Below are 27,422 nucleotides of genomic sequence, written 5' to 3' on the forward strand. Positions count from 1 at the left end.
TTACACATGGATCTTGGGCTCATGAAATATGGTATTAACCTACTCAGTTAAAATCTATAAATATACAAATTAATCTATTTATTATTTGTGCAAACATTTCTAAAATACAGTATTTGCTTAGTCATTATGGGGAAAAAACTATTTAATCTATTTCAGAATAAGGCTGTAACGTAACAAAATGTGGAAAAAGTCAAGGGGTCTGAAACATAAAAATATGCAAATGTAAACATTTCGGATTATTATTTGTAATACATTTGCCAACATTTCTTAAAGACAGTTTTTGCTTTGTCGTTATCGGGTATTGTTAGCAGATTGATGAGGGGGAAAAACGATTTAATCTATTTTAGAATAAGGCTTAAAGTCAAGGGGTCTGAATACTTTCTGAATACACTGTACATATTATCTTGACTAACCCGTACTCCTGCACATTGACTCGGTACAGATACCCCTTGTATATACTGTAACCTCGTTATTGTTATGTTATTGTGTTACTATTTTTCCTTTCTTTTATTTAGAAAATTGTCTTACTTACTTAAAAAAAATCCTGCATCGTTGGTTAATTGAATGTCGCACTAGTGCGTCAATCTAAGTTACATAACAAAAAAATCCCCATCAAAATCCGTCAGTGTAAGATAGAGAAGCCATTTTGAGCCTGTAAATCGAACCCACAAATGCTGACGCTCCAGATACTTCGGGTGGCAGGGTAGCCTAGTGGTTAGAGCGTTGGACTAGTAACCGAAAGGTTGCAGGTTCAAATCCCCGAGCTGACAAGGTACAAATCTGTCATTCTGCCCCTGAACAGGCAGTTAACCCACTGTTCCTAGGCCGTCATTGAAAATAAGAATCTGTTCTTAACTGACTTGCCTAGTAAAATAAAGGTTAAATACTAAAGTAGGCCAGTTGTATTGCTTCTTTAATCAAGACAACAGTTTTCAGCTGTGCTAACATAATTGCAAAAGGGTTTTCTAACGATCATTTAGCCTTTTAAAATCATAAATTTTAATTAGCTAACACAATGTCCCATTGGAACACAAGAGTGATGGTTGCTGATAATAGGCTTCTGTATGCCAATGTAGATATTCCATTTTAAAAAATCTGCCGTTTCCAGCTACAATAGTAATTTACAACATTAACAATGTCTGCACTGTATTTCGGATCAATTTCATGTTATTTTAATGGACAAAAAAAGTGTTTTCTTTCAAAAACAAGGACATTTCTAAGTGACCCCAACCTTTTGAACTGTAGGGTATATTTCCTGAGTTTTCTCCTTGATATAATAGAGACACTTACAAACCTTGTTTCTGATTTTGTCACTGTACTTTTTGCCATTTATGAATGTGTTATTCAGTGTGTTTCTATGAGCTTTAGTAGTAAAGGCCAAAATCTTTCTTTGATTTAAAAAAAATATATATATATATATATATATATAGACTGTACTGTATATTTTTTTTATAAGTAAAGGGGTCCTAAAACTCATCTAAAGAATTAAGGGCTCGTAAGTAAGCATTTCACGGTGAGGTCTACAGCTGTTGTATTCGGCTCATGTGACAAATAGCATTTGATTTGATTTGAATAACGAAGTGTAATGGATTTATTAAGAAGCATATCCATGTAAACAAGTGTACAAACAGGATTGTGAACTCACCTTTTTACATAGGGCCTTATAGGCCGAAGCCAACAGTACCATATATTTAAACAAAATTAACAACTGAAAAACAATATAAAAAATGAATTAAAAGGGAAAGAAAATAATAGGCATGAAGTGTAAAAAAATCTTGAAATTGCACGTTTCTTTTGAGTCTGATAGCTTATGCATTAATATGAGTCAAAACGTAAATGTGACAATCATATCCAATCTGACATTTCTTAATTTGTATACTAGACTAATATTTAGAGGTAATAGCTTGAACAATAATGAAATGCTACTTACTGTGTAATGGCAATAGTGAAGTTGTAGAAAAAAGCCACATGATTCTTTTGATTCTGATATGGGCCCTGCTGCTAAATTAATATAGGGTAAACACTGATGAAATAAACACATAGTAGAAAACACCCGAACCTGCAGCACCAAAACTATTTTAAACCCCATATCAGCAACTGTACAGTCACACAGCTCCACAACACATCAATGCAACTGCTTCTCATCCACCCCAGTATGCAATTTAGAAGCCTTGAGGGGGGGGGAGTGTGTTCCATGACAAAAGCAATGATATAATAAGATAAATAGCCTTTTTATTTGATCGCCCTTCACAAATCCAATTGTGTTTGTCGCAGATGTTAATGCGAGTGTAGCGAAATGCTTTTGCTTCAAGTTCTGACCATGCAGTAATATCTAACAAAACAATTTCACAACAAATACCTTATACACACAAGTGTAAAGGAATGAATACGAAAATGTACATACAAATATATGAGTGAGTGATGGCCGAACGGCATAGGCAGGATGCAGTAGATGTTATAGAGTACAGTATATACATATGAGATGAGTAATGTAGGGTATGTAAACATTATGTAAAGTGGCATTGTTTAAAGTGGCTATTGATACATTTATTACATCAAGATGACAAGATGTAGTAGATGGTATAGAGTACAGTATATACAGTGCCTTGCGAAAGTATTCGGCCCCCTTGAACTTTGCGACCTTTTGCCACATTTCAGGCTTCAAACATAAAGATATAAAACTGTATTTTTTTGTGAAGAATCAACAACAAGTGGGACACAATCATCAAGTGGAATGACATTTATTGGATATTTCAAACTTTGTGCCATTGGAACACAAGAGTGATGGTTGCTGATAATAGGCTTCTGTATGCCAATGTAGATATTCCATTCAAATCAAAAACTGAAAAATTGGGCGTGCAAAATTATTCAGCCCCTTTACTTTCAGTGCAGCAAACTCTCTCCAGAAGTTCAGTGAGGATCTCTGAATGATCCAATGTTGACCTAAATGACTAATGATGATAAATACAATCCACCTGTGTGTAATCAAGTCTCCGTATAAATGCACCTGCACTGTGATAGTCTCAGAGGTCTGTTAAAAGCGCAGAGAGCATCATGAAGAACAAGGAACACACCAGGCACGTCCGAGATACTGTTGTGAAGAAGTTTAAAGCCGGATTTGGATACAAAAAGATTTCCCAAGCTTTAAACATCCCAAGGAGCACTGTGCAAGCGATAATATTGAAATAGAAGGAGTATCAGACCACTGCAAATCTACCAAGACCTGGCCGTCCCTCTAAACGTTCAGCTCATACAAGGAGAAGACTGATCAGAGATGCAGCCAAGAGGCCCATGATCACTCTGGATGAACTGCAGAGATCTACAGCTGAGGTGGGAGACTCTGTCCATAGGACAACAATCAGTCGTATATTGCACAAATCTGGCCTTTATGGAAGAGTGGCAAGAAGAAAGCCATTTCTTAAAGATATCCATAAAAAGTGTCGTTTAAAGTTTGCCACAAGCCACCTGGGAGACACACCAAACATGTGGAAGAAGGTGCGCTGGTCAGATGAAACCAAAATTGAACTTTTTGGCAACAATGCAAAACGTTATGTTTGGCGTAAAAGCAACACAGCTCATCACCCTGAACACACCATCCCCACTGTCAAACATGGTGGTGGCAGCATCATGGTTTGGGCCTGCTTTTCTTCAGCAGGGACAGGGAAGATGGTTAAAATTGATGGGAAGATGGATGGAGCCAAATACAGGACCGTTCTGGAAGAAAACCTGATGGAGTCTGCAAAAGACCTGAGACTGGGACGGAGATTTGTCTTCCAACAAGACAATGATCCAAAACATAAAGCAAAATCTACAATGGAATGGTTCAAAAATAAACATATCCAGGTGTTAGAATGGCCAAGTCAAAGTCCAGACCTGATTCCAATCGAGAATCTGTGGAAAGAACTGAAAACTGCTGTTCACAAATGCTCTCCATCCAACCTCACTGAGCTCGAGCTGTTTTGCAAGGAGGAATGGGAAAAAATGTCAGTCTCTCGATGTGCAAAACTGATAGAGACATACCCCAAGCGACTTACAGCTGTAATCGCAGCAAAAGGTGGCACTACAAAGTATTAACTTAAAGGGGCCTAAAAATTTTGCACGCCCAATTTTTCCGTTTTTGATTTGTTAAAAAAGTTTGAAATATCCAATAAATGTCGTTCCACTTGATGATTGTGTCCCACTTGTTGTTGATTCTTCACAAAAAAATACAGTTTTATATCTTTATGTTTGAAGCCTGAAATGTGGCAAAAGGTCGCAAAGTTCAAAGGGGCCGAATACTTTCGCAAGGCACTGTACATATGAGTTGAGTAATGTAGGGTATGTAAACATTACACACTGCTCAAAAAAATAAAGGGAACACTAAAATAACACATCCTAGATCTGAATGAATGAAATATTCTTATTTAATACTTTTTTCTTTACATTGTTGAATGTGCTGACAACAAAATCACACAAAAATTATAAATGGAAATCAAATTTATCAACCCATGGAGGTCTGGATTTGGAGTCACACTCAAAATTAAAGTGGAAAACCACACTACAGGCTGATCCAACTTTGATGTAATGTCCTTAATAAAACAAGTCAAAATGAGGCTCAGTAGTGTGTGTGTGGCCTCCACGTGCCTGTATGACCTCCCTACAACGCCTGGGCATGCTCCTGATGAGGTGGCGGATGGTCTCCTGAGGGATCTCCTCCCAGACCTGGACTAAAGCATCCGCCAACTCCTGGACAGTCTGTGGTGCAACGTGGCATTGGTGGATGGAGCGAGACATGATGTCCCAGATGTGCTCAATTGGATTCAGGTCTGGGGAACGGGCGGGCCAGTCCATAGCATCAATGCCTTCCTCTTGCAGGAACTGCTGACACACTCCAGCCACATGAGGTCTAGCATTGTCTTGCATAGGAGGAACCCAGGGCCAACCGCACCAGCATATGGTCTCACAAGGGGTCTGAGGATCTCATCTCGGTACCTAATGGCAGTCAGGCTACTTCTGGCGAGAACATGGAGGGCTGTGCGGCCCCCCAAAGAAATGCCACCACACCATGACTGACCCACCGCCAAACCAGTCATGCTGGAGGATGTTGCAGGCAGCAGAACGTTCTTCACAGCGTCTCCAGACGTCTGGCACATGTGCTCAGTGTGAACCTGCTTTCATCTGTGAAGAGCACAGGGCGCCAGAGGCGAATTTGCCAATCTTGGTGTTATCTGGCAAATGCCAAACGTCCTGCACGGTGTTGGGCTTTAAGCACAACCCCCACCTGTGGACGTCGGGCCCTCATACCAACCTCACACATTTGTGACCTGCTGGAGGTCATTTTGCAGGGCTCTGGCAGTGCTCCTCCTGCTCCTCCTTGCACAAAGGCGGAGGTAGCGGTCCTGCTGCTGGGTTGTTGCCCTTCTACGGCCTCCTCCACATCTCCTGATGTACTGGCCTGTCTCCTGGTAGCGCCTCCATGCTCTGGACACTACGCTGACAGACACATCAAACCTTCTTGCCACAGCTCGCATTGATGTCCCATCCTGGATGAGCTGCACTACCTGAGCCACTTGTGTGGGTTATAGACTCCGTCTCATGCTACCACTAGAGTGAAAGCACCGCCAGCATTCAGAAGTGACCAAAACATCAGCCAGGAAGCATAGGAACTGAGAAGTGGTCTGTGGTCACCACCTGCAGAACCACTCCTTTATTGGGGGTGTCTTGCTAATTGCCTATAATTTCCACCTGTTGTCTATTACATTTGCACAACAGCATGTGAAATGTATTGTCAATCATTGTTGCTTCCTAAGTGGACAGTTTGATTTCACAGAAGTGTGATTGACTTGGAGTTACATTGTGTTGTTTAATAGTTAGAGCTAGGCAGAATACTGCCCCCTTTGGGGGAATTGCGTGCCCATAGTAAACAGAAAAAAAATCTGTCCAAAATTGCTAATATATGCATATAATAATAATTATTGAATAGAAAACACTCTAAAGCTTCTAAAACCGTTCAAATTATGTCTGTATGTAAAGCAGAACTCTCAGGGCAGCCATTCTCCCAAACGCTCTCTTGTCATCAAGAAAGTTGGGCCAACTTTGACATCATCGCCCCCACCCTTCCCAACCAGCTACGGATCTGGGAACAGTTTCTATCTCTTCAGCGCAATGTCTCCTTTCAATGGGGCGTTTCATTGTGAAAATCGCGCGCTCCCTCACCCTTTGGCGGGCTAAAACCTTCGGGTCACGCGAAAATACATGTACTCTCATGCGCGCGTCGCGTCTGGAGCTCTCTTTGTTCCAGGATTCACCAAACGATGTCAGTTTATCTGTTCGAGCTGATAATTATTTGGCACGTTTAGAATATCCTAAAGCTTGATTCTGCACTTAGTTTGACCAGTTTAGTCGACGTATAATATGTAATTTTGAAGTTTTGATGCGCAACCCCTAGAATTTTGGCTGCATTTCAGCCGGAATTTATCGCGTTTGATAACCCAAAGACACAGACTTGAAAGCCAAACGCAGTTTTTGGTAAGTATGACTCCTTGCACGACTTCTGATCGAAGAACATCAAAGGTAAGGGAATATTTATGTGGTAATTTTGTGTTTCTGTGGACTCAAACATAGCGGAGACATATTGCTAATCTCTGAGCGCCGTCTCATATTATTACCTAGTGAACGAATTCTGTAACGTTAAAAATAAATGTAACACAGCGGTTGCATTAAGAAGCAGTGTATCTTTCTAACTATATGTAGAACATGTATATTTAGTCAAAGTTTATGATGTGTATTGCTTGTTATCTGACGTTATCTGGTGGAGCTATCATCATTTCTCCGGACATTTGAGTAGCATTTTTTGAACATGGCGTCATTGTAAACAGAGATTTATGGATATAAATTGCATATTATTGAAAAAAACATAAATGTACTGTGTAACATGTCCTATTACTGTCATCTGATGAAGATTTTCAAAAGGTTAGTGAATTATTTTTCTTTTAATCCTGCGTTTGTTGATTGCATCTTTTGTTCAACATGGCTATTCAAATTAGCTGTGTCTTTGGTGGTGGTTTGACATAAATATGTGCTATTTTTTCGCCGTAAAACATTTTAGAAATCTGACTTGCTGGCTAGATGAACAAGGTGTTTATCTTTCATTTGAGCTATTGGACTTGTTAATGTGTGGAGGTTAAATATTTCTAAGAATATTTTTGCATTCTGTGCGCCACTGTTTCAGTCGAGGGGGGGGGGGTACCCCTTAGGGAACCTGTACTCTAAGTGTTCCCTTTATTTTTTTGAGCAGTGTATAAAGTGGCATTGTTTAAAGTGGCTAGTAATACATTTAATACATCAGTTTTTCCATTATTAAAATGGCTAGAGTTGAGTCAGTATGTTGGCAGCAGCCACTCCATGTTAGTGATGGCTGAACCTCTTGAGCTTAGGGGGGCGCTATTTCATTTTTGGATAAAAAGACGTTCCCGTTTTAAGTGCAATATTTTGTCACAAAAAGATGCTCGACTATGCATGGAATTGATAGCTTTGGAAAGAAGACACTCTGACGTTTCCAGAACTGCAAAGATTTTCACTGTGAGTGCCCCCAGAACTCATGCTACAGGCGAAACCAAGATGTTTCTGCAACCAGGAAATGAACAGGATTTCTGAGGCTCCGATTTGCATCATCTCCTTATATGGCTGTGAATGCGACAGGAATGAGCCTACCCTTCCTATCGTTTCCCCAAGGGGTCTGGAGCATTGTGACGTATTTGCAGGCATATCATTGGAAGATTGACCATAAGAGACTACATTTTCCAAGTGTCCGCACGGTGTCCTGCGTGGAAATTGGTGCGCAAAACTCAGCTGCTGGTATTTTTCCATGGGATTCTGAGAAAAACCATGCTTCCACGAATGGCATATCAATGAAGAGATATGTGAAAAAACACCCTGAGGATTGATTCAAACAACGTTTGCCATGTTTCGGTCGATATTATGGAGTTAATTCGGAAAAAAGTTTGACGTTTTGGTGACTGAATTTTTCGGTTCGTTTCGGTAGCCAAATGTGTAGTAACAAAACGGAGCGATTTGTCCTACACAAAGAATCTTTCAGGAAAAACTGGACATCTGCTATGTAACTGAGAGTCTCCTCATTGAAACATCTGAAGTTCTTCAAAGGTAAATTATTTTATTTGATTCCTTTGCTGGTTTTTGTGAAAATGTTATGTGCTAAATGTGTATATCAATGATGTTGCTCTTGCTGCGGGCAATTCCCTGATCCACCTCTACGCAGACGACACCATTCTATATACTTTCGGCCCGTCTTTGGACACTGTGCTATCTAACCTCCAAACAAGCTTCAATGCCATACAACACTCCTTCCGTGGCCTCCAACTGCTCTTAAACGCTAGTAAAACCAAATGCATGCTTTTCAACCGGTCGCTGCCTGCACCTGCATGCCCGACTAGCATCACCACCCTGGATGGTTCCGACCTAGAATATGTGGACGTCTATAAGTACCTAGGTGTCTGGCTAGACTGCAAACTCTCCTTCCAGACTCATATCAAACATCTCCAATCGAAAATCAAATCAAGAGTCGGCTTTCTATTCCGCAACAAAGCCTCCTTCACTCAAGCCGCCAAGCTTACCCTAGTAAAACTGACTATCCTACCGATCCTCGACTTCGGCGATGTCATCTACAAAATGGCTTCCAACACTCTACTCAGCAAACTGGATGCAGTCTATCACAGTGCCATCCGTTTTGTCACTAAAGCACCTTATACCACCCACCACTGCGACCTGTATGCTCTAGTCGGCTGGCCCTCGCTACATATTCGTCGCCAGACCCACTGGCTCCAGGTCATCTACAAGTCTATGCTAGGTAAAGCTCCGCCTTATCTCAGCTCACTGGTCACGATGGCAACACCCATCCGTAGCACGCGCTCCAGCAGGTGTATCTCACTGATCATCCCTAAAGCCAACACCTCATTTGGCCGCCTTTCGTTCCAGTACTCTGCTGCCTGTGACTGGAACGAATTGCAAAAATCGCTGAAGTTGGAGACTTTTATCTCCCTCACCAACTTCAAACATCAGCTATCTGAGCAGCTAACCGATCGCTGCAGCTGTACATAGTCTATTGGTAAATAGCCCACCCTTTTCACCTACCTCATCCCCATACTGTTTTTATTTATTTACTTTTCTGCTCTTCTGCACACCAATATCTCTACCTGTACATGACCATCTGATCATTTATCACTCCAGTGTTAATCTGCAAAATTGTAATTATTTGCCTACCTCCTCATGCCTTTTGCACACATTGTATATAGACCCCCCCTTTGTTTTCTACTGTGTTATTGACTTGTTAATTGTTTACTCCATGTGTAACTCTTTGTTGTATGCTCACACTGCTATGCTTTATCTTGGCCAGGTCGCAGTTGCAAATGAGAACTTGTTCTCAACTAGCCTACCTGGTTAAATAAAGGTGAAATAAAAAAATAAAAAAATAATAAATGCTACGCTAAATGCTAAGCTAGCCATCAACACTCTTACACAAATGATTGATTTTCTATGGTTCAAAAGCATATTTTGAAAATCTGAGATGACAGTGTTGTTAAGAAAAGGCTAAGCTTGAGAGCAGGCATATTTATTTCATTTCATTTGCGATTTTTAGAAATCGTTAACGTTGCGTTATGGTAATGAGCCTGAGGGTGTAGTCACGCTCCCGGATCCGGTATCGGTAGGATCAAGAAGTTAAACAGTCTGATAGAAGCTGTTTTTCAGTCTCTCGGTCCCCGCTTTGATGCACCTGTACTAACCTCACCTTCGGGATGATAGCGGGGTGAACAGGCTGTGGCTCAGGTGGTTGTTGTCCTTGATGATCTTTTTGGTCTTCCTGTGACATTGGGTGGTGTAGGTGTCCTGGAGGGCAGGTAGTTTGCCCCCAGTGATGCGTTGTGTAGACCTCACTACCCTCTGGAGAGCCTTACGGTTGTGGGCGGAGCAGTTGCCGTACCAGGCGGTGATACAGCCTGACAGGATGTTCTCGACTGTGCATCTGTAAAAGTTTATGAGTGTTTTTGGTGACAAGCCACATTTTCTCAGCCTCCTGAGGTTGAAGAGGCGCTGCCTTCTTCACCACGCTGTCTGTGTGGGTGGACATTTCAGTTTGTCCGTGATGTGTACGCCGAGGAACATAAAACTTTCCACCCTCTCCACTACTGTCCCTTCGATGTGGATAGGGGGCTGCTCCCTCTGCTGTTTCCTGAAGTCCACGATCATCTCCTTTGTTTTGTTGACATTGAGTGTGAAGTTATTTACCTGACACCACACTCCGAGGGCCCTCACCTCCTCCCTGTAGGCCGTCTCGTCGTTGTTGGTAATCAAGCCTAACACTTTAGTGTCGTCTGCAAACTTGATGATTGATTTGGAGGCGTGAATGCTCACGCAGTCATGGGTGAACAGGGAGTACAGGAGAGGGCTTGAGAACACACCCTTGTGGGGCCCCAGTGTTGAGGATCAGTGGGGTGGAGATGTTGTTACCTACCCCCACCACCTAGGGGCGGCCCGTCAGGAAGTCCAGGACCCAGTTGCATAGGGCAGGGTCGCATTTAACACTATGGTGTTAAATGCTGTGTGCTGTGAGCTGTAGTCAATGAACAGTGTTCTTACATAGGTATTCCTCTTGTCCAGATGGGTTAGGGCAGCGTGCAGTGTGCAGTGTGATTGTGATTGCGTCGTCTGTGGACCTATTGGGGCGGTAAGAAAATTGGAATGGGTCTAGGGTGTCAGTTAGGGTGGAGGTGATAAGGTCCATGACTAGTCTCTCAAAGCTCTTCATGATGACATAAGTGAGTGCTACGGGACGATAGTCATTTAGCTCAGTTACCTTCGCTTTCTTGGGAACAGGAACAGTGGTGGCCCTCTTAAAGCATGTGGGAACAGCAGACTGGGATAAGGATTGATTGAATATGTCCGGAAACACACCAGCCAGCTGGTCTACGCATGCTCTGAGGATGCGGCTGGGGATGCCGTCTGGGGCTGCAGCCTTGCGAGGGTTAACACGTTTAAATGTTTTACTCACGTTGGCTGCAGTGAAGGAGAGCCCGTAGGTTTTGGTAGCGGGCCGTGTCAGTGGCACTGTATTGTCCTCAAGGAGAGCAAAGAAGTTGTTTAGTTTGTCTGGGAGCAAGACATTGTGGTCCGCGACGGGGCTGGTTTTTCTTTTGTAGTCCGTGATTGACTGTAGACCCTGCCACATACCTCTCGTGTCTGAGCCGTTGAATTGCGACTCTACGTTGTCTCTATACTGACTCTTAGCTTGTTTGATTGCCTTGCGGAGGGAATAGCTACCCTGTTTGTATTTGGTCATGTTTCCGGTCACCTTGCCCTGATTAAAAGGAGTGGTTCACAGCACACATAAAGCCGACATTTGCTTGTGAGTGCAGCAGCCAAGACCAACATAAAAATGTGTTAGCACCTTGATAAAAGCAAGATGGAAGGTAATGAGAGAAGAAATTCGTTAAATTGGAGCCATTTTTGACCTGACAGAAAAACACCACTCGTACTTATCTTCAAATTACATCAAATAGGAACTTTTTGTGAGACAGCAGATTTTCCATGTACATTTTAACTCTAAAACACTGTTTAGAGACACTTTTCTTTGCCTTGTCTCTGACAATGACGATAACTACACACAAATATAGCGCCTTCATTTAGTTTGCCCCGTGCCGTTGTAAAAATTATTTAAATTCCTTACAGCACATCCTGAATTATGAGGTACTTTGCATCATGTTCAAATGTTTTCTGGGGTTTTGTTTTGTTTGAAAGTTGTGAAGCACGGGTGTGTGTTTTGCCTGGACCAATGGTGGAGGTGTCGCCTGCAGATGTGAGGTCCCACAGTTTACAATGCATGTCAGAGCAAAAACCAAGTGATGAGATTGAAGAAATTGTCTGTAGAGCTCCGAGACATGATTGTGTCGAGGCACAGATCTGGGGAAGGGTCCCAAAACATTTCTGCAGCACTGAAGGTTCCAATAACAAAGTGGCCTCCATCATTCTTATTAAATGGAATTAGTTTGGAACCACCAAGACTCTTCCTAAAGCTGACCACCCGGCCAAACTGATGGGAGAACCTACCAGAATGACAACCCTCTCCACTACTCCTCAGTAAAAGGCACAACTGCCCGCTTGGAGTTTTTCAAGGAGCACCGAAAGGACTCTCAGACAATGTGAAACAATATTCAATATTCATGAATGCCAAGCGTCAAGGCTGGAGGAAACCTGGCACCATCCCTACGGTGAAGCATTGTGGTGGCAGGGACTGGGAGACTAGTCAGGATTGATGGAAATATGAACGGAGCAAAGAGAGAGATCCTTGATGAAAACCTGCTCCAGAGTGCTCAGTGATGAAGCTTCACCTTCCAACAAGACAACACCCTAAGCACACAGCAAAGACAACGCATGAGTGGCTTCGGGACAAGTCTCCGAATGTCCTTGAGTGGCCAAGCCAGAGCCCGGACTTTAACCCGATCAAACATCTCTGGAGAAACCTGAAGATAGCTGTGCAGCGATGCTCCCAATCCAACCTGGACATAGCTTGAGAGGATTTGCAGAGAAGAATGAGAGAAACTCCCCAAATACAGGTATGCCAAGCTTGTAGCGTCATACCCAAGAAGACGTGAGGCTTTGAATCAAATCAAATCAAATCAAATTTATTTATATAGCCCTTCGTACATCAGCTGATATCTCAAAGTGCTGTACAGAAACCCAGCCTAAAACCCCAAACAGCAAGCAATGCAGGTGGAGAAGCACTGCCAACGGTGCTTCAACAAAGTATTGAGTAAAGGGTCTGAATACTTACAGTGGCTTGCGAAAGTATTCAACCCCCCTGGGCATTTTTCCTATTTTGTTCCCTTGTAACTTGGAATTAAAATGGCTGTTTTTTAGGCATTTGTATAATTTGATTTACACAACATGCCTACCACTTTGAAGATGCAAAATATGTTTTCTTGTGAAACAAACGAGAAATAAGACTAACCCCCCACAAAGTCAATACTTTGTAGAGCCACCCTTTGCAGCAATTACAGCTGCAAGTCTCTTGGGGTATGTCTCTATAAGCTTGGCACATCTAGCCACGGGGACTTTTGCCCATTCTTCAAGGCAAAACTGATCCAGCTCCTTCAAGTTGGATGGGTTCCGCTGGTGTACAGCAATCTTTAAGTCATTCCACAGATTCTCAATCAGATTGAGGTCTGGGAGTTGACTAGGCCATTCCAAGACATTTAAATGTTTCCCCTTAAACCACTCAAGTGTTGCTTTAGCAGTATGCTTAGGGTCATTGTCCTGCTGGAAGGTGAACCTCTGTCCCAGTCTCTAATCTCTGGAAGACTGAAATAGGTTTCCCTCAAGGACTTCCCTGTATTTAACGCCATCCATCATTCCTTCAGTTCTGCCAGTTCCCAGTCCCTGACGATTAAAACGTCCCCACAGCATGATGCTTCCACCACCATGGTCCACTGTGGGGATGCCGTTCTCGGGGTGATGAGAGGTGTTGGGTTTGCGCCAGACATTGAATTTTCTTAATGGCCAAAAAGCTACATTTTAGTCTCGTCTGACCAGAGTACCTTCTTCCATATGTTTGGGGAGTCTCCTACATGCCTTTTGGTAAACAACAAACGTGTTTGCTTATTTTTTTTCTTTTAGCAATGGCTTTTTTCTGGCCACTCTTCCGTAAAGTCCAGCACTATGGAGCGTGCAACTTAAAGTGGTCCTATGGAAAGATACTCCAATCTCCGCTGGGGAGCTTTGCAGCACCTTCAGGTTTATCTTTGGTCTCTTTGTTGCCTCTCTGATTAATGCCCTCCTTGCCTGAGTTTCGGTGGGTGACCCTCTCTTGGCAGGTTTGTGGTGGTGCCATATTCTTTCCATTTTTTTATAATTGATTTAATGGTGTTCCGTGGGATGTTCAAAGTTTCGGATATTTTTCCATAACCCAACCCTGATCTGTACTTCTCCACAACATGAACTGTTTGGAGAGATCCTTGGTCTTCATGGTGCCGCTTGCTTGGTGGTGCCCCTTGCTTAATGGTGTTGCAGACTCTGGTGCCTTTCAGAACAGGTGTATATACAGTGCCTTGCGAAAGTATTTGGCCCCCTTGAACTTTGCGACCTTTTGCCACATTTCAGGATTCAAACATAAAGATATAAAACTGTTTTTTTTTTGTGAAGAATCAACAACAAGCGGGACACAATCATGAAGTGGAACGACATTTATTGGATATTTCAAAGTTTTTTAACAAATCAAAAACTGAAAAATCGGGCGTGCAAAATTATTCAGCCCCTTTACTTTCAGTGCAGCAAACTCTCTCCAGAAGTTCAGTAAGGATCTCTGAATGATCCAATGTTGACCTAAATGACTAATGATGATAAATACAATCCACCTGTGTGTAATCAAGTCTCCGTATAAATGCACCTGCACTGTGATAGTCTCAGAGGTCCGTTAAAAGCGCAGAGAGCATCATGAAGAACAAGGAACACACCAGGCAGGTCCGAGATATTGTTGTGAAGAAGTTTAAAGCCGGATTTGGATACAAAAAGATTTCCCATGGATGAACTGCAGAGATCTACAGCTGAGGTGGGAGACTCTGTCCATAGGACAACAATCAGTCGTATATTGCACAAATCTGGCCTTTATGGAAGAGTGGCAAGAAAGCCATTTCTTAAAGATATCCATAAAGTGTCGTTTAACCTCTCTGAACTACTGATACCGGATCCGGTAGCGTAACTACACCCTCAGGCTCATTACCATAACGCAACGTTAACGATTTCTCAAAATCGCAAATGAAATGAAATAAATATGCCTGCTCTCAAGCTTAGCCTTTTCTTAACAACACTGTCATCTCAGATTTTCAAAATATGCTTTTGAACCATAGAAAATCAATCATTTGTGTAAGAGTGATAATGGCTGCCGTAGCATTTAGCGTAGCATTTAGCACATAACATTTTCACAAAAACCAGCAAAGTAATCAAATAAAATAATTTACCTTTGAAGAACTTCAGATGTTTCAATGAGGAGACTCTCAGTTACATAGCAGATGTCCAGTTTTTCCTGAAAGATTCTTTGTGTAGGACAAATCGCTCAGTTTTGTTACTACACATTTGGCTACCGAAACGAACCGAAAATTCAGTCACCAAAACGTCGAACTTTTTTCCGAATTAACTCCACAATATCGACCGAAACATGGCAAACGTTGTTTGAATCAATCCCCAAGGTGTTTTTTCACATATCTCTTCATTGATATGCCGTTCGTGGAAGCATGGTTTTTCTCTGAATTCCATGGAAAAATACCAGCACCTGAGTTTTGCGCATCAATTTCCACGCAGGACACCGTGCGGGACACTTGGAAAATGTAGTCTCTTATGGTCAATCTTCCAATGATATGCCTGCAAATACGTCACAATGCTCCAGACCCCTTGGGGAAACGATAGAAAGGGCAGGCTCATTCCTGTCCCATTCACAGCCATATAAGGAGATGATGCAAATCGGTGCCTCAGAAATCCTGTTCATTTCCTGGTTGCAGAAACATCTTGGTTTCGCCTGTAGCATGAGTTCTGGGGCACTCACAGTGAAAATCTTTGCAGTTCTGGAAACGTCAGAGTGTCTTCTTTCCAAAGCTACCAATTCCATGCATAGTCGAGCATCTTTTTGTGACGATATATTGCGCTTAAAACGGGAACGTCTTTTTATCCAAAAATGAAATAGCGCCCCCGTAGGCTTAACAGGTTAAAGTTTGCCACAAGCCACCTGGGAGACACACCAAACATGTGGAAGAAGGTGCTCTGGTCAGACGAAACCAAAATTGAACTTTTTGGCAACAATGCAAAACGTTATGTTTGGCGTAAAAGCAACACAGCTCATCACCCTGAACACACCATCCCCACTGTCAAACATGGTGGTGGCAGCATCATGGTTTGGGCCTGCTTTTCTTCAGCAGGGACAGGGAAGATGGTTAAAATGGATGGGAAGATGGATGGAGCCAAATACAGGACCATTCTGGAAAAAAACCTGATGGAGTCTGCAAAAGACCTGAGACTGGGATGGAGATTTGTCTTCCAACAAGACAATGATCCAAAACATAAAGCAAAATCTACAATGGAATGGTTCAAAAATAAACATATCCAGGTGTTAGAATGGCCAAGTCAAAGTCCAGACCTGAATCCAATCGAGAATCTGTGGAAAGAACTGAAAACTGCTGTTCACAAATGCTCTCCAGCCAACCTCACTGAGCTCGAGCTGTTTTGCAAGGAGGAATGGGAAAAAATTTCAGTCTCTCGATGTGCAAAACTGATAGAGACATACACAAAGCGACTTGCAGCTGTAATCACAGCAAAAGGTGGCGCTACAAAGTATTAACTTAAGGGGGCTGAATAATTTTGCACGCCCAATTTTTCAGTTTTTGATTTGTTAAAAAAGTTTGAAATATCCAATAAATGTTGTTCCACTTGATGATTGTGTCCCACTTGTTGTTGATTCTTCACCAAAAAATACAGTTTTATATATTTATGTTTGAAGCCTGAAATGTGGCAAAAGGTCGCAAAGTTCAAGGGGGCCGAATACTTTCGCAAGGCACTGTATACTTAGATCATGTGACACTTAAATAAAGTCCACCTGTGTGACATCTGAAGGTAATTGGTTGCACCAGATCTTATTTAGGGGCTTCATAGCAAAGGGGGTGAATACATATGCACACACCACTTTTCCCCATTTTATTTTTTGAGTTTTATGAAACAAGTTTTTTATTTTATTTCACTTCACCAATTTGGACTATTTTGTGTATGTCCATTGCATGATATCCAAATAAAAATCCAATGGGGATGAAAACTTTTGCAAGGCACTGTATGTTTTGAATTAAGTATTGTGCTAAGCTACCTCTGTGCCATCAGTTATAGAGTACAATTTTTTTAAGGTATACAGTACCTTAAATGCACGCTGTGCATACAAACTGAACGATTGGTCTAAACTTTCAAAAAGGCAAAAATAAAAAAGTTAGCTTTTTCATCAAAGCTGGGTGTGTGAAAAACGATGGAGAGTTAGGAGACAATCCAGACACAAAAAAGATCAAGTGTCTGAAGACAAGGACGAGAATCCCTGGTCACATCTCAGTGACCAGTTCTCCTTTAAGCGCAAGAGAGGGAAAGTGGCTTTAGTATTCTAAATGTATGTATTCTAAACATAGGCTAGTGTTAGCCTAGTTCTAGCTTGCTAACATTAGTTTGCTTGATTTTTAGCTATGTACTTTCTCCATGTAAATTAGGAAAAAACTCATCTAAAAGCCAGACTCTGTAGCTAAGTCTCAGATAGAATGGGTCAACTTGTATTATTTGGTTAGTGGCACACCCTGATCTGTTTCACCTGTCTTTGTGCTTGTCTCCACCCCCCCCACCAGGTGTCTCCCATCTCCTCTCATTATCCCCTGTGTTCTCTGTTTGCCAGTTCATTAGTTTGTTTTTCCCCCTTGCTCATGTCTGTGTCTAGTTCCTGTATTCTAGTTTTCCCTGTTTTGACCATTCTGCCTGCCCTGACCCTGAGCCTGCCTGCCGTCCTGTACCTTGTCCCACCACACTGGATTATTGACCCCTGCCTGCCCTGACCCTAAGACTGCCTGCCGTTCTGTACTTTTTGGACTCTGACCTGGATTACTGACCTCTGCCTGCCCTTAACCTGTCGTTTTGCCTGCCCCCTGTTCTTGTAATAAAATGTTGTTACTTTGACACTGTCTGCATCTGGGTCTTCCCTAAAACATGATAGTTAGATCACTCATTTAATGTATGAAGTCATAAAATAGCCAAATATCACATAATTCAATCACATAAAAATGACGTCTGCTGGGTAAAACTTTACTATAACTGGGACCTGGGGCTCTTGAGACTATCAAACCCGGATCTGGGAGCGTAATTATAGCCTCAAACTAATTAGCATAACGCAGCGGACATAAATCTTCCTACAAAATCTTCCTATTCATGAAAATCACAAATGAAATATATTGAGACACAGCTTAGCCTTTTGTTAATCACACTGTCATCTCAGATTTTCAAAATATGCTTTACAGCCAACGCTAGACAAGCATTTGTGTAAGTTTATCAAGGCATAATGCTATGCTAGGCTCTGCTGGCAGAAGGCAACATTTTCACGAAAATAAGAAAAGCAATCAAATTAAATCATTTACCTTTGAAGATCTTCGGATGTTTTCACTCAGGAGACTCCCAGTTAGATAGCAAATGTTCCTTTTTTCCAAAAATATTATTTTTGTAGGCGAAATAGCTCCCGTTTGTTCGGAAAATGTGGTCACTACAACAACAAACTTTTTTTCCAAATTAGCTCCATAATATCGACAGAAACATGGCAAATGTTGTTTAGAATCAATCCTCAAGGTGTTTCTCACATAACAATTCGATAATATATCCGTCGGGACAATTGGTTTCTCTTAAGAAGCGATTGGAAAAATGGCTACTTGTGTACTTTACGCAAGATTTTCTGCGGAAGCCATCATGTGACCACTTGCTAAATGTGGTCCCTTAAGGCTATTCTTCAACATAAATGCGTAAAAAGACGTCACAATGCTGTAGACACCTTGCGGAATACGTAGAAAACGTAAGCTCATTCGTAGCTCATTCACAGCCATATAAGGAGTCATTGGCATGAGGCGGTTTCAAAAAATGCGGCACTTCCTGATTGGATTTTTATCTGGGTTTCGCCTGTAACATCAGTTCTGTTGCACTCACAGACAATATCTTTGCAGTTTTGGAAACGTCAGAGTGTTTTCTATCCAACGCTGTCAATTATATGCATAGTAGAGCATCTTTTCGTGACAAAATATCTTGTTTAAAAGGAGAACGTTTTTTATCCAAAAATGAAAATACTGCCCCCTAGTTACTTAAACCTTGCATAAGCATTCAAAATACCTTCATGAAGCCGATCACAACACAATGAGAGTTGAAGTAGGCCTTTCATTACATTAGCCTTAATGATTGAGGTATTCATTCAACCTCAATTTTGTCTACACATCATTCTCATTTTATGAGTGTGTGTGCATGTGAAGTGAGAGAGGACAATATATGGGTTGGTTTAAAGACATTTGTTTAAAACCAAACTATGTTTGTTTCATGAGGCCATGTGACATTCATTTTGCGTACACTAACCAGGTTTCCATCCACAGTTATTATGCAAGTGAAGTCATACCATATAAAATAAAAGCATGACAGCTATGATGGAAACAGGAAGAATTGTATAAATGCCAAGAGATCATTTGTTCGTTGGACATGATGGGATCTTTTTGTGTCTATAAAATTATTTATGCAAGAAATGTTGGTGGAAATTACTTCATGCGCATGGAAGTAAACTTGGAGTCACTCGATGATCCTGTGTGTGATCCACACACTATCACCAGACTACAACTCGGGAAACCATACAGTTTATTAGGCTACAGATGAAATACATTCTGAACTTCACAGGGTGGTGAAAGTGCATGGTGATGAGCTTAATGCTATTTTACATTAAATATCGATATTCTGGTGACATGATGATCGATGCTTGACTGCCGTTTGACAAATAAAAAGATTCTTGCTCTTGTCCATAATAATCTCATAATCTAAACTAGCCTTCCCACACAGCCTACCCGCACCTTGTCTGCGAGCTTTTGGCAAAAGTGCATTTGCCAAGAACAGGGTAGGCACATTTGATATTTAACAGTTTTTAATGACAAAACTATCAGTAAAGTTGAAAATGCAATGGAAACACATTGAACTTTAGAGATGTATATTAGGTTCCTTAAATATTCACATGAAAATGTGTTACCATTTGGATGGATACCTAGCTACTGATGGAATCTTTTTGTTCACAGAGGAAAAATCCATCAAAGATGATGGTCTACACAATAACCTCAACTCAGCAAGCAAAAACAAGCAGACCAAGGAATCATCAAACACCCCTTCAGCAAGCAAAGCTATCTGACATGATGGCAGTGGGAAGAGGCAGACGTGTCTCACAGGCAACCGTTGACAAGATTGTCATTAATTCCATCTGTGAGGGTGAACAGCCATTCTCCGTGGTCAAGCTACCAGCGTTTAAATAGTTGGTAACCACCATGCAACCTCAGTGCAAAGTCATTTCCAGACCTACTGTCCATTCAAGAATACATGAAGCTGCCAACCACATGAGGAGGATTGTGATGGCGCACCTCAGTAGAGTCAATTATGTTGCTACCACCACCGATTGTTGGACAGCTCATCAAAGAAGTTACATCGGGGTCACATCCCACTTGATAGATTAAGAAACCCTAGAGACTAGATCCACATCACTTGTTCACAAGAGGTTTAGAGGTTCCCACGCCTTCAACATGCTTGTAGGTGCCCTTGATGACATCCATTGTACGTACAGGAGCAGGGGGTAAGTGTTAAGAACCCGAACTGAGAGTGAATCAAACTTCATCAAAGCATTGAATGTTTTTGGTGAGCAGAGCCAGGCAGAAGTAGTGGAAGCAACAGACCCAGACCCAGATGCAGAAGAGCCTGCAGAGCAGTTTGAGTACCAAGACACATTTTCCATCCTGGAAGGTAACAGTGGCCTAGAGTATCAACTCCCTCATCATCAACAGTGTGCGTGTCACCTGCTGAACCTCAATGCAACGACAGATTCTGCCCTGGCAGACAGGAATAGTGACAGCTACAAAAGGTTGTCCCGTTCAGCCCTTGCCAAATGCCAAGCCATGTGGAAAAAAACTGGTCGGTCAACATTGACTCCTGTATTTGTAGAGGATGAGTGCAACCTGCACTTGACCCGGCCAAATCAAACACGTTGGAACTCAACTTACCTGGCTGTGGAGAGCATCATACAAGAGAAGGGGTAGGACGCCGTAAGAAATGTGTGAAGAACTCAAGATGTAAATGTGAGGAACATTTTCTATAGTATATTATATGTCATTTATTCCTATTACAGTAACATTTATTGTAAATTAATTATGACTATTCTAACAGGTGAAAATGTGCTTATGTCTTACAGACTGAGCCCTGCAGAAATTGCCTTCTTTACTGAGTACTGCACCTTGACGAAGTCAATGGTGATGGCTTTGAACATCCTACAGTCAGAGACCAACACGCATATGGGATGGCTGCTGCTGGTGATATTCTCGCTACAAGCAAAGTGTAAGAGAATGGAAGAATCTTGCAAGATGTGCCTCCCACTCATCAGTAATGAGGGAAGATCCCCAACGTATTGCTGATGCAATCATTCTACCAAAGTTCAAGACCTCTTGGACTGACAGAGCATATGTCAAATTAAATCAAATCAAATTGTATGTCACATGCGGTGAATACAACATGTGTAGACCTTACCGCTTACTTACAAGACCTTAAACAACAGTGTAGTTCAAGAAAGAGTTAGGAAAATATTTACCAAATAAACTAAAGTAAAGAATAATAAACAGTAACACAATATAATAACAGTAACAAGGCCATATACAGGGGGTACTGGTACCGAGTCAATGTGCGGGGGTACAGGTTAGTCAAGGTAATTTGTACATGTAGGGATGAAGTGACTATGCATAGATAATAAAGAGTGAGTAGCAGCAGTGTAAAAAATAAATGGGGGAGGGTGTCAATGTAAATAATCCGGTGGCCATTTGGTTAATTGTTAAGCAGTCTTATGGCTTGGGGGTAGAAGCTGTAAAGAAGAATTTTGGTCCTAGACTTGGCGCTCCGGTACCCCTTGCCATGCGGTAGCAGAGAGAACAGTCTGTGACTTGGGTGACTGGAGTCTTTGAAATTTTTGGCCATTTTCCTCTGACACTGCCTAGTATATAGAGTAAGTCCTGGATGGCAGGAATCTTGGCCAAATCTTTTCAGCCTCCTGAGAGGGACTGTATTCACTACTGTCTTGGTGTGTTTAGACCATGATAGTTTGTTGGTGATGCGGACACCAAGGAACTTGAAACTCTCGACCTGCTCCACTACAGCCCCGTCGATGTTAATGGTGGCCTGTTCGGCCCGCCTTTTCCTGTAGTCCACAATCACCTCCTTTGTCTTGCTCACATTGAAGGAGAGGTTGTTTTGCCAGGTCTCTGACCTCCTCCCCGTAGGCTGTCTCATCATTGTCGGTGATCATGCCTACCATTTTTGTGTCATCAGCAAACTTAATGATGGTGTTGGAGTCATCAAAGCAGGTAAGATTTCCTCACTCTAATATTTGTCAGATGATTTGTTAACCTCAAAAGTGTCCCTATGGGGATATGATATATACTGAATGTACAGAACATGCTCTTTCCATGACATAGACTGACCAGGTGAATCCATGTGAAAGCTACAGCATGATCCCTTATTGATGCCACCTGTTAAAAATATGTGTGCCATTCAGAGGGTGAACAGGCAAGACAAAATATTTAAGTGCCTTTGAACGGGGTATAGTAGCAGGTGCCAGGTGCACCGGTTTGAGTGATGGGTTTTTCACGCACACCAGTTTCCCGTGTATATCAAGAATGGTCCACCACCCAAAGGACACCCAAACAACTTGGGAAGCATTAGTGTCAACATGGGCCAGCATCTTTGTGAAATGCTTTCAACACCTTGTAGAGTCCATGCCCTGACGAATTGAGGCTGTTCTGAGGGAAAAAGGGGGTGCAACTCGATATTGGGAAGTGTTTTTATTATGTTCCTAATGTTTTGTAAACTCAGTGTAAATGGCGACTGTCGATCTTTCCACTCGAGGCCCCCATGCACCATTTACTTGCCTCCTGCATATAACATTTTTTTTTTGGGGGGGGGGGGGGGCGTGGCCTGTTTTGCATGTTATTTTGACATTAGTGACATCACATATCAGTTTGCAAACAATGTAAAAAAGATATAAATAATGATTGAGTTAATAAAGGCGCATACAAACTTGGTCTCTTTTTTGCTTCTTGAGTAAGGTATCTCCAAAATGCAGGTGTTTCAGCCTAGCTCAGTGCTTTCTGTGGTGGGGCAGCCAGTGGGAAATACAGAGCGTAGGGGTTGGTAATGTCCTCTAGTTGCGCCGTGATTGGGTAATGTTCTCTTGTTGCGCCATAAATGGCTCAGTGTTCTGTCAGTCATGGGGACACTACGTCACCGCCAAATCTAAGGGTAGAGCTTGAAAATTCAAACCGCATGGGTACTGCCATAGAGTTGCATTAAAGTGCCCATCCAAGAAGGCTAAAGGTCATTAGCCACAAAAAAATGATGTCTAGCTTTGATAGCTTGGATTGAACTGATCATGTCAACATCATACTTTCAAAATCTTAGCTAGCAGTCATCATTATGAATTAAGTTGACAATCTATTGGCAAATGCGTTTTAATCCTTGTCATATGAAGAGAAATTATCTATAAAACATATCGGTGCTTATCGGCCATTGGACATAAACATTACACAAGTTGGGAAAAATGTGTGGTTTGGAAGGAATTAGTGCCAAAGTGCAAGCATTGTAAAGCAATCACTAGCCTTGTCAGACTGTGTGCGCAACTGGTCAACTGGAGTCAGGTGCAGGAGAGCAGAGATGAGGGAACAGGCACACTTTAATTGGCAGAAGCAAAACAGTCGGACACAACAAGGCAAAAGCGAATAGCGCCCTAGTCACACAAAATAATGTACAACAATACAATACCAAGGGCTCAAAACAACATCCGGAAAAAAACAGCCTGACGCGTCACACAATAAACATAACTAACAATTTCACACAGCGACATGGGAGGAAAAGAGGGTTAAATACACAACAATTAATGAGGGAAATGTAAACCAGGTGCGTGGGAAAACAAAAGTATGTAAATTCTGTGTTAAGGCTATTGTAACGTCACTGATATAATGAGCTAAGTTGCCATATAATGCAGAATTTGATGAAACCTTCAATATGTGTATGTTGTGTATTTGCCACTATACAGGTTTGGTCTACCTGAAGCATGATCTTGATACAATGACAGAGGATCAGACAGAGCAACAGAGGCAGCATTCATCTGATGAAGATGATTTCTTCTCAACACTGATATCCAAAAGGTCACAAGATACAGGGGAGCTGGGCGGGTGTGACAGAGAAGACTTGCTTCATTCCTTCAAACTGAACACAGGCTGGACATCTTTTTAGCTGTTCTGGACTGCTCTTCACTGCAAAGCGAGCCAGGTTAGACTCGATTCACTTTGAAAATCACCACCTGCTGATACTGAACAGCAAGTTAAGAGGGAAGTAACCTCGTCTTCATGCTTGAATTTCTGGCGCATAGATCAAAGTGGAACTTGAAAGGGGTGTTTAAAATTGACGCAGGAGAGAGAGCGAGCCTGCTACAGCTGCTAAATTGCCAATCAATATAAATATTCTGTCACACTGACAAGATTATTTTTGGGAAGCCCAAAAATATGCCTATTTCTAAGATTCATACTTCCGAAGTCACTTCCTTGTATAAATCACTTGCTCCGCTCACTTTTTTAAGTCCACAATGTAGGCGGGAGGTTCTAAGGGTTATGCTAGATGGTGATGGACTGAGAGATCAGCCAATGAAAACCAGAAGTTATTTCGTCCACTCCTGCCATAGACTTCCAGTCAGGTTCCATTCTGAGGCGCTGTGAAACCAGACAGTTCAACAGATAGACAGCCGGTTGGAGGATGAGATTAAGAGAATGAGTCACTAGAGGTTGTATATGTTTTTTTCCCATTGAGGACTACTTAAATTTTTTAGCATTACATGAAGTAGAATAACTTAGTTCATACAATTTATTTTATTTTATGTTAATTTCTTTTTTCTATATATTGCACGGAAAAGATCTTGTTTAATTTACAACGTTCAGGTAACCATAGCGAAATTAGCCTAATTATCAAAAAATTAACTCAATTACTTTTACTCTGAGTACTTTTTAAATTAGCTACTTTTTACTTTCACTTGAGTAGATTTTACACCAGTAGTTGTACTTATACTTGAGTAAATTTTCATTGAAGTAACAGTACTTCTACTTGAGTAGGATATTGCAGTACTCTTTCCACCCCTGGTTGCAGGGTAGGTACATTAGGGGGGTTGGTGAGGACGATAGGTCTGAGTCATGCTGAACTTGTTCCTTCTTCTCTATAATGATGTATTCAAAGTGTGTGGGCTTCACTGCCCTTATGTTTAAGCTAGATCTGTCACTCCCTGTGTCGTCCATGATGGCTTCTGTGCTTGATGGCCTATATTCTCCCCCACATGCTGATTTGAAATATTTAGTTAGTCACAGTCACAAAGACATTCCAAATCATTCTACCAGGGATTCACAACATCCTCTGAACCTCTGAACAAATAGACATAGAAATGCCCAACATACAGAGTTCAGGAGTGAAAGTGTGCTGTTTTATCTCACACTCATACCTTCTTCAACTCCCACCCTACTCTCTCACTTCATGGTCTTTATTTTCCTCCAACTCCCTTTGTGTCAAACTCCTACTGTTCAGAGACAGTAAATGGGAAGCTGAGAATGTCTTGCAAATTAGCAACATGATAAATGATGGAATGGAGGCATAGTAACTAAGGACAGTCCTTCAGTTTCCATACCCCAGATCTATTTATCCCCATGGAGATTGCATAAAGTAGGAGATGTGTCCACAGATAAAACTGTGTTTTGTATTTTGTTAGGAGCCCAACTCCAAATGCTTTCCTGGCCTGGCAGACTGGATACTTGGCTTTTCTAACACGGAACCAGACCTGAAGCAGATTGAGAGGGGAAGACATGGGTGAGTGCTATGAAAGACACAGGGAAGGGATTACTATGCTCAGAGGCATGCCTGCATACACACACACACACACACACACACACACACCGTTTCATTTTTATTTGATAGATTTCAGAGGAGGATGAAGCCATGCATTCCCCCGGTCAGGGATTTGAGTGATCAGAAAGTCAGAAAGGGCATTGGAAACAAGGGCTGTTTTATTCATTTTCTCCTTTGAGCTAGAGAGCGCTACATATAGATGGCAGAGATTCTCCCTAGAGCCTAATGTCAATACCCATAAAAAAATTGAGCACAACACCATGGAGACGTGTACATTTTCTTGATAAATTTAGCCGTGAAATGAAAACAGCCCTCACACAATGCTTTATTGTACTTTATGTGCTACTGTATGTATATTTGAGTATATTCCATTAGAAATGTTGATGTCCTCTATCATTCCTCCTCTGTTTTGGTTTAGATACTAAGCATTTTGGTACACAAAACACAATTCCTGTGACCAACAGACAATAAAGATATATAACCTAATCTAAATAGTGGCAATTAGTTGAGAAGCAGTGGCTTAGACACATCCTTGTACATTTAGTCAGTATTGCTTCATAAAGAAGTAAGAAGTTGTATCGTGTTCTGTACAATGGATGTCATGTACATGGTTTTGGGACACTTGAATCAAATATGTGGCACAACTTAGATTTTGACTGCATTCACACCAATGTGGCAGAGCTTGTTGTAAATGCTAAGCATATGAACAGGCGATTTCAAACTCTACTCTAAGTTATATGTTAATTGAATTGGTGGAGAAGGTAAACACAAACAAAGTGAGTGCATTACCCTAGTGAGCTCCATAGTTCTCATGCTTCACTGCTCTCCTCCCTCTTGATAATCGTGAATTCACCCATGTGTTCTCTGAACTGCTGGCTATAATCTGTGATTGATTACCAGACCAATAAGCAGATGAGCTGCATCTGTTTGGTGGTTTGGAGCGTCTGCAGACAGATGTTTTCAGGACGCAGGGCTATTGATGCTTTCCTAACCATTTCCTGTGCAGCTTCAAAGTCCCTGTTGCATCAGCCGAGCACCTTGTGTTCACTTAGATCACACCTCCACTCTCTCCACTCAACCTCCATGGCAAGCAGACCAACAGGGGATATACTGTATGTGTGGTACATTACATACAGTATGCTTCTATATGGGAATGATAGCTAAACATATCATATTAAAATAATTTAGAGCAAAACATCTTCTTTTCAGTGCTGGTTTCCTTTGAATAACCAAAGATTATCCTGCTATAGAAATATGTGAATTAGATTGACAGGTTGCTAATTTGTGTGGTGGTAAAGATGGGCAGCTTCTTACCCATTAAAATGCATAAGCAATATACACTGAACAAAAATGCAACATGTAAAGTGTTGGTTCCATGTTTCATGAGCTGAAATAAAATATCCCTGAAATGTTCCATACACACTAAAAGCTTATATCTCTCAAATGTTGTGCACACATTTGTTTACATAGCTGTCAGTTAGCATTTCTCCTTTGGTAAAATAATCCATCCACCTGACAGGTGTGGCATATCAAGAAGCTGATTAAACAATATCATAATTACACAGGAGCACCTTGTGCTGGGGGAAATTAAAGGCCACTCTAAAATGTGCAATTTTGTCACACAACGCCAAAGATGTTCAAATTTTTGAGGGAGCGTGAAATTGGCA

Source organism: Oncorhynchus kisutch, linkage group LG11 (assembly GCF_002021735.2).
Source record: "Oncorhynchus kisutch isolate 150728-3 linkage group LG11, Okis_V2, whole genome shotgun sequence".
In the NCBI taxonomy this organism is placed as follows: domain Eukaryota; kingdom Metazoa; phylum Chordata; class Actinopteri; order Salmoniformes; family Salmonidae; genus Oncorhynchus; species Oncorhynchus kisutch.